This window comes from Oryx dammah, unplaced genomic scaffold (assembly GCF_014754425.2).
Source record: "Oryx dammah isolate SB20612 unplaced genomic scaffold, SCBI_Odam_1.1 HiC_scaffold_29, whole genome shotgun sequence".
NCBI classification, from domain to species: domain Eukaryota; kingdom Metazoa; phylum Chordata; class Mammalia; order Artiodactyla; family Bovidae; genus Oryx; species Oryx dammah.
In genome coordinates this window covers 88,673,132-88,682,508 of record NW_024070213.1, presented here as the reverse complement: position 1 = coordinate 88,682,508, position 9,377 = coordinate 88,673,132, and the positions used below count along the sequence as shown (strand labels likewise).

The window sequence follows — 9,377 nt, the reverse complement described above, 5'->3', positions numbered from 1 at the left end:
CTAAATATCCTAACTTGGAATCCATGGGTTACTCATAGATCTGCCAAGGGCAGGTAAGGTTCTGGAAGAGCGTGCAGAGATAACCTACCACCTGGTGCTGCTCCCCTCTCCTCCTTTCCCCTGCCTTTCAGTGTCCTTCCATGGAGGGGTGAACAGTCTCCGGTGGGCTGAGGGCTCCACTTCCATTCTCCTCACATTACCTCTAACTCGTCGATGCTTACCTCATCAAAAGATAAGCCACCAAATCTGGGGGTCGGGGTCGGGGGGAGCGGGCAGTAGACGGCGGGCCAGAGGGCAAGCAGCCCAGGCTGACGTCAGGCTGTGTCTAGGTCTCAAAACTGGGACCCATAGTCGCTGGATTTACAGAGCCTCCCTCCCCAGTTCTTCCCTCATTCTCTCTCTTCCCCTTTGTTCTTCCAACTCCTTCCTTTTTTATTTGCCAACGACGTCTCGTCCGTTTTCCCTCAGCCTCAAACTGTGCCTCTTTCTATCCCTTCCCCTTTCCCCACCTTCAGGAGCCTCTTAAACCAAACCCTTCCAGACATCATCACCACCACCAAAGCAGAACGTTGGGGTTTTTTTCTCTTTTTTTTGCTCTATGCCACAGAACTTTGTCTATTTTTTACATTTCCTCATCTACTTGGTCAAGAAAGCAGGCAAGCTAGTCTCTAGACAGCTGCTATATGGGGGCTTTCGGGTCCAGGCCCCCACGCCTCCCACCTCCCCACCCCGCTCCCCCCGGGTGAGATGGAGCTCGGCCACAGTTGCTCCGGAGGTTGGTTGGGCGGTGGTTTTGGTCTGGCTGAGTGCCCTCCCGTTCCTCACAGTGGGGCCCGGCCTGGGACTTGGGAATGGACACGAACTTGACTTTCAACGTTGAGCAGGGCAACTGACCAAGCTAGAGAGGACAGGGCGGCCGCTGGGAGTTACCGCCGCCACCCTAGGCTGACGGGAATGTGGCACAGGGTCCCCAGTTTGGACTTCTGTGCTCCCCACTCTCGCACCTTCCAAAATGAAACGACCTCAGGATGCTCCTCGGAGCGGGGCTGCGTGACCCGCCCCATCGACTTTCCACTCCAGTCCGGGGAGCTAGCCTGTGGGGCCTCTGGGAGCGGGGGTGGCAAGGGGCTGGGATGCCCCCACCATCGCTCGGGCTCGGTTCCCCAGATCCCCTCCCTTCCCTGCCGGCCCGCCCAGCCCGCCGCCCCCGGCGGCTGGCGCGCGCGGTGCAGCATGCGGCAAAGCTCTTTGCATAAATTATGCTCGTGACGCAGCAGCTAAAAAAATCCAAGTAGCAGAAGGAGGGAAAAAAAAACGGGGGGGGGGGAGGGAAAAGGGGGGGCCGTGGAAGGGGGGAAAGGAAGAAAATATATATATATACCTGACCGCCCCCCCACCCACCCTGCTTCCCCTTCTCGCTTCCCAGCCGTCCCCCCTCCGCCCAGCGCAGCCCGCCGAGTCCCTTTCGGCTCTGGCCAGCCCGGGCTGGGGGCCCGGGGGCGGCGGCGGGTCCCGACCGGCTCCCGGGCCGAGCCGAGCCCAGCCAAGCCGCACTGGCTTCTTTGTCTGCGGGTGGCGGCTGCCCCGGCCCCCGGGCCCCGGCCCCCGGCCCCCTGGCCCGAGCTGTGAGATGAATCTCTAATCGGTGGCCGCCGGGCACCCGGGGCGAAGGCAGCTCGGGCTCGGGCTCCGGTAAGTAGCGGGGTCCGGGGCGGGGAGGGGTTTGCACAGAGGGGGAGGGGGCCGGGCAGGGGAGGTTTCGGGTTTGGTTAATATGCAATGCCCGTAATTAGCATAATTTATATATTTATGATAAAGAGAAAAAAAATGCCGCGGGGCCGGGGCGCCGGGATGTTGGGCCAGGGCGGCGAGGAGCTCCGGGAGCTGAATGGCGTGTGGTCGCTCGCCGGAGGCCGGAGACCCCGGGGGCCGCGCCCTAGCCTTCCTGCCGGCCCACGGGGACCGAGGGGAGGAGGGGGCGGCCGCCAGGTGGACCCCGTGGGGAGCTTGGACCTGGCCCCTCCCCATTTCTGCTCCGGGAGCCCAGGTTGGGTACGGACCACGGGGACGTTCTTTACCCAGCCCCCGTGGCGACCGCGAAAGGACTGTCGTCCCACTGGAGAACCCGGACGCCTGGGTTCCCAGCAGTCAAGGTCAAATGAGGCGGCCAGAGCCACCTGTCACAGTTCTCTCCAACCACCATACACCGGGAGGACCGGTGGGACTCGGGGTTAGGAACTGGTGCTGCTGGAAGGGTGGGAGAGTGGTGGGAGGGTCACCGTCTAGCCGGGCACAAGCACTTCATAAATATTTAATAACGATATTATTATTAATAAATAGTCATCATAATGGACCCGCTGTGTGCTCCCTGGGCATCCTCACCTGGCAAGGCCAAGGAGCCGCAGGACGCCTTGCAACCTCCACTTTCTCACGTTGAGGTCCCTTACTCATTTGTCATTGGAAGCCCCAAATCTTCGCAAGCCTCCGCAGCCGGCTGTGGCGGAAAATGAAACGCGGTTGTGAAGCCTGCCTGGGCTAGTGGAAAGAAGCTCTTTGCGGAGAGCTGTGATCTGCTCTTTCAAATTCCTTGATCCCAAAGTGGAAGGCTGGTCTTCAATTGTTCATGAACATACTTCCCACCTCCCTTTTCTTGGTAATCCAAGGCAGCCACTGTTGACCAGCAGGGCCTTCTGAGGAATAATTCCATGTATTTTGTTTTGATTGAAGTCTAGCTTCTCAGGGTGTTATTTCTGTGATCTGGTATTTCTTTGCATATCTGCTGTAGACCTTCATTTATTTGTTCATTAGGGCGACAAAAATATCCACTCTGTGCCAACTCTGAACAATACAGACAGAATTTGCCCTGTCTTGGAGTTTTAATTTCAGTTTGATGGGGGGGATGGGGATGGGGACAGGCAGATCATAAACATGAAAAAAACAAGATTATAGAGTGATTGTGTGTGTGTGTGTGAGAGAGAGAGAGAGAGAGGAGGAGATGGGTTATTCTCTTCTTGGAAGTACTACCTAGCAATTAAGAGATGACTCAGAAGAAATTTGCTTTTCTAAGGAGTCTTTGCATTATGAAGGAACATGGGACAAGATCATATCCCCCCTCCCCAAGATTTGCTCACTGTAAAGTAGTAGTAATCTTACACATTTTTATAACACTTTACAATTAAGAACAGTGCTTTACTTCAACTTAAAGCAATTACATAGTGTTTGCTGTGTGCCAGGCCCTGTTCCAAAAGCTTTACATAAATGTTAATAATTTAACAGTAGCCCATGAGGTGGGCACTGGAATTTAGCCCCATTTCACAGATAAGGAAACAGGCTGTGAGGTGTTACCTTAAACAGAAGTGATACTCAATCTGAGTCTTCTGCCTTTAAACGCCAAGCTCTTTCTGTGTCAAAATGAGGGTCAGTGAGGCCACAGAGAGAATGGGACTCGGGAGAAACTGGCCAAATGAAGGAAGACTTGGGAATGAGGAGCTGAACTGGCACATTAGGAAAGGGGGAGTGTGACCGGGTTTCTTAAGAACTTAATACTACTTCTTTGAAATCATTTTTAAGTAGCCCTAGTATTGAAAATGAGGGCACGAAATTTGAAATAGGCTGTGTATTTTGAGGAAAAGGTAGGAAATATGAGGAGACTAAAGGGTATGATATGATATCATAATTTATGTTTTCAGCTCATTTTCATTAACCTCTGTTGTGTATCAGGAATTTTATGAGGCTCTGGGATATGATGGTAAGTGGATATGCTTTCTGGGTCCTTAAAGTCTAGTAGGGGAACATACTTCTTATTATTTTTCACATTTATCCCCTCTATTCACCCTGCCTAGGATGAATCAAGTTTGAGCACAAGGGGATGGGAGGGTGGTGCAGGAGGAGAAAGCAAATCTAAATGTGTCTTTATAAAACAAGGCTTTACTGTTTGACTATATTTGTCTAAAATTTACAAATGGTTGGTTGGAAAGAAGTAAGTTTGTTCACTACTGTCCTGTCTTTTGCCCTTTCCTCTCCTTCTGGCCCAGTGTGTGGCTAGCTAGTCTACCAATAGCTTGGCACGTCATTTATCTCTGTCCATGAATTGGGGTTGGGGGAAGTAAATTGATTACTGTTAGTTGCTCAGTCATGTCCAACTCTTTGTGACCCCATGCACTGTAGCCCACGAGGCTCCTCTGTCCATAGGATTTCGCAAGCAAGAATAATGGAGTGGGTTGCCATTCCCTTCTCCAGGGGATCTTCCCAACCCAGGAATCAAATCTGGGTCTCCTACATTGCAGGCAGATTCTTTACCATCTGAGCCACCAGGGAAGCCCCAAAGTGAAAGTGTTAGTTGCTCAGTCATGTCTGACTCTTTGTAACCCCGTGGACTGCAGCCCTCCAGGCTTCTCTGTCCATGGAGTTCTGCAGGCAAGAATATTGGAGTGGGTAGCCATTCCCTTCTCCAGGGGACCTTCCTGACCCAGTGATCAAATCCTACATTGCAGTCAGATTCTTTACCATCTAAGCCACCAGGGAAGCCTGTTTTTATTTCTTGGCCATACCACAAGGCATGTGGGATCTTAGTTCCCTGAACAGGAATTGAACCCACACTCCCTGTGTTGGAAGCTCGGAGTCTTAACCACTGAAACAACCTGGAGCAGAATTGAGAGCTTCCGCTTTCCAGTGTGTCCTGATCCTTGGGGGCCAGAGCAGCCCCCACCAGCCTTCCTCCCATTTCCTGAATGAAGGCTTAGTGTGGTGTCAGAAAAGAAATCTGGGGCAGGTGATGTGACCTTGAAGTTTGAAGGTCATGGACTGTGCCCTTGGGCAAATCACCTGACCTCTCTCCACCTCCATTTTCCTATAGATAAAGATGGGGATCATCGTAAGAATACAATGTTAAGCATTTTACTTGCCTGATCTCATGAAAAAGTGAAAGAGTTAGTCTCTGAATCGTGTCCTACTCTTTGCTACCCCATGGACTGCAGGCCACCAGGCTCCTCTGTCCATAGAATTCTCCAGGCAAGAATACTGGAGTGGGTTGCCATGCCCTTCTCCAGGGGATCTTCCTGATCCAGGGACTGAACCTGGATCTCCCACATTGCTGGCTGATTCTTCACTGTCTGAGCCACCAGGGAAGCCCTAATCTCCTATCACCATTATAACAACCCCATAAAGCTTGCCCACTTAATCAGCATTTTAAAGATAAGGAATTTAAACTTCAAAGAGATTCAGTCATTTGCCCAAGATGGCACAGCTATTTCATGACCAAGCTGGGATTTAATCTAGGTTTTTCTCCTAAGCCTATTCCATTATCTCTCTTTGATCATCAATTTACTCTTCAATAAAAATGGGGATTGTAATAGCTCATTGTTATTTGTGCTTTATACAGTAATTCTAAGATAAGCTCTCTTATTATCTATCCCTGAAAAAAATGGAAGTAATCTGCCCACTTGTCGCACAGGTGGTCAATACTATGTGTTTACTCTGTGGCCTCATGGGGCTGGTGTCAAAATTGAATAATAGTTAACAGTTCATATTTATTGAACCCTTACACAATTTGCTACAATGCCTAGTTATTCCTGTTTCAAATATGGTAACTGAGGCATAAAGACCTCAGTTACCAAACCTAGGTTCCTAACTGCTGTACTAAATTTAAATGAGAATATTTGTAAGGCCTTCCTTGGTGGCTGAGATGGTAAAGAATCTGCCTGCAGTGTAGGAGACCCAGATTCAATTTCCGTGTCAGGAAGATCCCCTGGAGAAGGGAATGGCTACCCATTCCAGTGTTCTTGCCTGCAGAATATGTAAATTTTTAAAACAGCTACCATCTTCTGAGCACTTACTATGTTCCAGTCGTTGGTCTAAACTTTTTATGGGCATCAATTTATTCAGTCTTCATAATAAGCCCTATGAAGTAGGGGTTATTAGTCTCATTTTTACAGATGAGGAAACTGAGGCAGAGAGGTTAAATAATCTGCCCAAAGTCCCGCAGCTAGGGAATATCAAAGCTGAGATTGTGAACCCTAAAGTCTGTCTCCAAAGAGTGCTCAGTGTAGTACTATGCATAAAGGGGCTGGGTCCCGATAAGCTATTTTTTAAATTTATTTTTAAATTGAAGTATAGTTTATTTATAATGTTGTATTAATTTCTGCTGTACAGCAAAGTGACTCAGTTATATACACACATACTTTTTTTTTTAATCTTCTGTTCCATTATCATTTATCCCAGGACCAACAATCTATTAATAATGATTAACAGTTTTTTATTAATCATTACTAGTATTTATTAATCATTAATAATGATTACTTTTCAGCAGATGGGAAGGGAAATCTATGTCCTGGGGCCAGAAATGGAGAAGGGTGGGAGAACATACCGAAAATCCATCAAGCAAATGAAAACTTGAAAGCTGTAGCAACCCACCTGAAGATTGATGGTTTAAGAACAGAGCAGATGATGCTTGCATGCAAGAGGGGATGTCATCTTGTGTTCCTTTGCATCAGGTACAACTACATGGACCGTGATGGAAGTCATAAGAAGTGGAGGGATTCTGGGTGCACTGGAAGGGAGAGCCAACAGGTTTTGAAGAAATCAATATAGATGGAAATATAAGAGCAAAGGCAAGCATGACAGCAAGGTTTTCAATCTGAGCATCTATGGAAGGATGAAGCTGCCATTTGCTGAGATGGGGACGGCTGCAGGCAGGTGGGGCTGGTTTGGGGTGCAAATCAGGAGTTTGATTTCGAATATGTTAAGTATAAGATTTTGTAAGCAATCAGTAGGTAGTTGGATTATATGAGTCTGAAGTTCCCAGGTGAGGGCTCAACTGGTGGCTGACAGGCTGGGTGAGACCACTTCAGGAAACCATTCTTGTCTGGATGATCTGGCTCAATTCCAACTACCAGTCTGTACTAATCTCCTGCTTCCTGCTTCCTGTCCTTGTGACCTTTTTAGATGGCAGCCCTGCAGGAGGTAAGTTGGTGCACAATTTAAATATAGAAGTGATGTAGAGCTGGAGATGCTGATGTCAACAAACAATCTCATGTGAGAGGATTATGTCAAAAATTTGAAAGGTAATTTCCCATAACAAATGTGACTTTCAATTAAATACCTGTTAAACTCATTCCATTCATTCCTTTAATCCATGCAGAATACTCTCCACCCCTCAAAATGACTATAGTGAGAGGTACTTTACCTCTTGGAAACCTCAACCACATTAAGTATATATAAAGTGATTAAAATCACAGAGATGAGTCTGCATTAAAAGTCTGAATCTCATACAACAAATTCCATTTTCCTCTACATGTCACAAGATGCTTCATGTACTATCAAATTTTATGTCTGAAACACATGCCACCCTGGAACAAGGGGCAAAGGACCATATTTAAAAGTGCATTAGATATACCTTCAGTGTATCTTCTGCCACCCTCTATTCATCCACCATGACACTTAAACATACTATATTGTCGTTATCTTTTTATTTCCTCAATGCCCATATTAGACTGTTGACTCCTTAACAAAGCTGGGGAACATGCTTTTTCCCCACTGTATCCCAATGCCCAGCACATAGTGGCCACTGAAGTATTTGTTGAATAAACAAAGGACAAAGCATTTCAGGATTTTTCTTACAGGATCTCAGGCTATTCTAGGGGGTTCTGATTTGTTTTAGACTTCATTGCTCCTCCTGGGTGTCTTGGAAGATTACCTTAAGCCCAAACCAGTTCCCAAAAGAGAATGATAAATAAAACCAGGTCCTCTAACTCAGTTTTTCTGCGACTGAGAGTCCTGGATGGTCCTGGACCTCTGGATTTTTGGGTTGGAGACAAATGCCTCAGGACCTGCTGTTTATCTTCCCTCCGAGGCTGCCTGTGTTTTTAGATGCTAGCATAGGAAAGCCAGGGACAAGTGAGCCATCTGTTAGCCTTGTCAGGTTTGATTCAGGTATTTTTCAGACTCAACTCACTGAAGAAAGAAGGAAAAGGGGCATGCTGTGGCTGGGCACTGGCTCCTGTCCCAGCTTTAACCAAAGCAGCTCTGCTGTGATCTATGATTGCACCGGGGTTCTACTTCTGGGGTAGTCATAGGAGCCCCTTCTCTCAAAACTGACAGGTGATCGTCTCTCTTCATTGCTCTCAGGCTGTGGACACTGCATGATATCATGAGCTCAAAGGAGGCAGGCCATCCAGATGTGCTATTTACTACAGTCACTGGAGTGAAACCCCTAAAACCCCTGGGGTCAGCCAGCAGTTGCACTCCTAGGTATATACCCCCAAATTGAAAACAGGTGTTCCAACAAAAATTCATATACAAAGATTCATAGATGCACAATTCGCAGTAGCAGAAAGGTAGAAACAACCAAAATATCCATCAGCGGATGATTGAATAAACAAAATATGGCATATCCATACCGTGGGATTTTTTTTTTTGACATATGAGTTTAATTATGTGCTAGACTATCCAGATGGAAATATGTGATAAGTGGATGGAAATAAGAGTCATAAAATAAGAGAGGCCGGCATTTTTAGACCCATTTAAGTTTAGACATTTATAAGGTTGGACTGTTTTTTAACATTGACAGTAAAACTTTTTTTTTCTACCACAATAAACAGAACAATGTATTAAAACTGACTTCGAAAATTGTCCAAATTATTTTTTAATCGCTATTAAAATTTTTCACATATTTATTTAAATGTTTTCTTTAGCAGATTTCTCCAAAATACTGAAACCTTATTTTAGAACTTGGTTTATATTTGGATAATAACAAGCTTCATAAATTGGTGTTCATCAGGATACCTTTCTCTAAGCTCTAGTGGCTTATACCTTCTCTTTAAAATGTGCAAGTATCTTTTTTATTATGTTGTCATTCTCAGAGATTCTCTGGAGAAAGAATTATGAATGAAACTCTTATGAATTCATCTTCATTTCTGTTACACTGGAGCAATTTATCATCTTACCCACAGTGATCTCTCTACTGGGTGAGGTTCAGTTTCTTGTCCTTTGGGGACTTAGTTGATTGCCCCTCACAGAGCAACATCTAGCTACAATGTCTTTGTTTCCTTATTAACAATTGTAACTGGGACAGGTCGTTCTTTGAGTGTTACATTTTGACTAGTTTTACCCTCTGAAGTTCTCTGGAATTTCCTTCACCCATTTGGCGGATTTGGCTTTTTCTTCATTTAATCCTTGTTTGGAAATGTTCTCATTCACAAAATCGTTTTGGAGGACGGTGCATAACCCAGTATCCAGTGATTTCAATTCAAACGCATCATTTTTTGTTTGCTTTTGGTTGCGCCGTGTGGCATGTGGGATCTTAGTTCCTTGACCAGGGATCCAACCTGCACCTGTCTCCCCCTGCCACCCCAGGCTGGAAGTGCAGAGTCTTAATCACT

The 9,377-nt window shown here is 46.6% G+C and overlaps 1 protein-coding gene across 3 annotated transcripts in view; it reads left to right on the top strand.

The window, feature by feature from the left end:
• Positions 1 to 1,598: 1,598 nt before the first annotated feature.
• POU6F1 (POU class 6 homeobox 1) overlaps positions 1,599 to 9,377 on the top strand; it is a 28,938-nt gene continuing 21,159 nt past the window's right edge. For 2 of the 3 annotated variants that reach the window (XM_040234160.1, XM_040234158.1), the window contains exon 1: positions 1,599 to 1,692. The gene's annotated coding sequence lies outside the window, so the exon portion shown is untranslated. Of the gene's footprint in view, positions 1,693 to 5,779; positions 8,248 to 9,377 lie in introns of those variants that run through there. The other variant, XM_040234159.1, reaches the window with a different exon arrangement.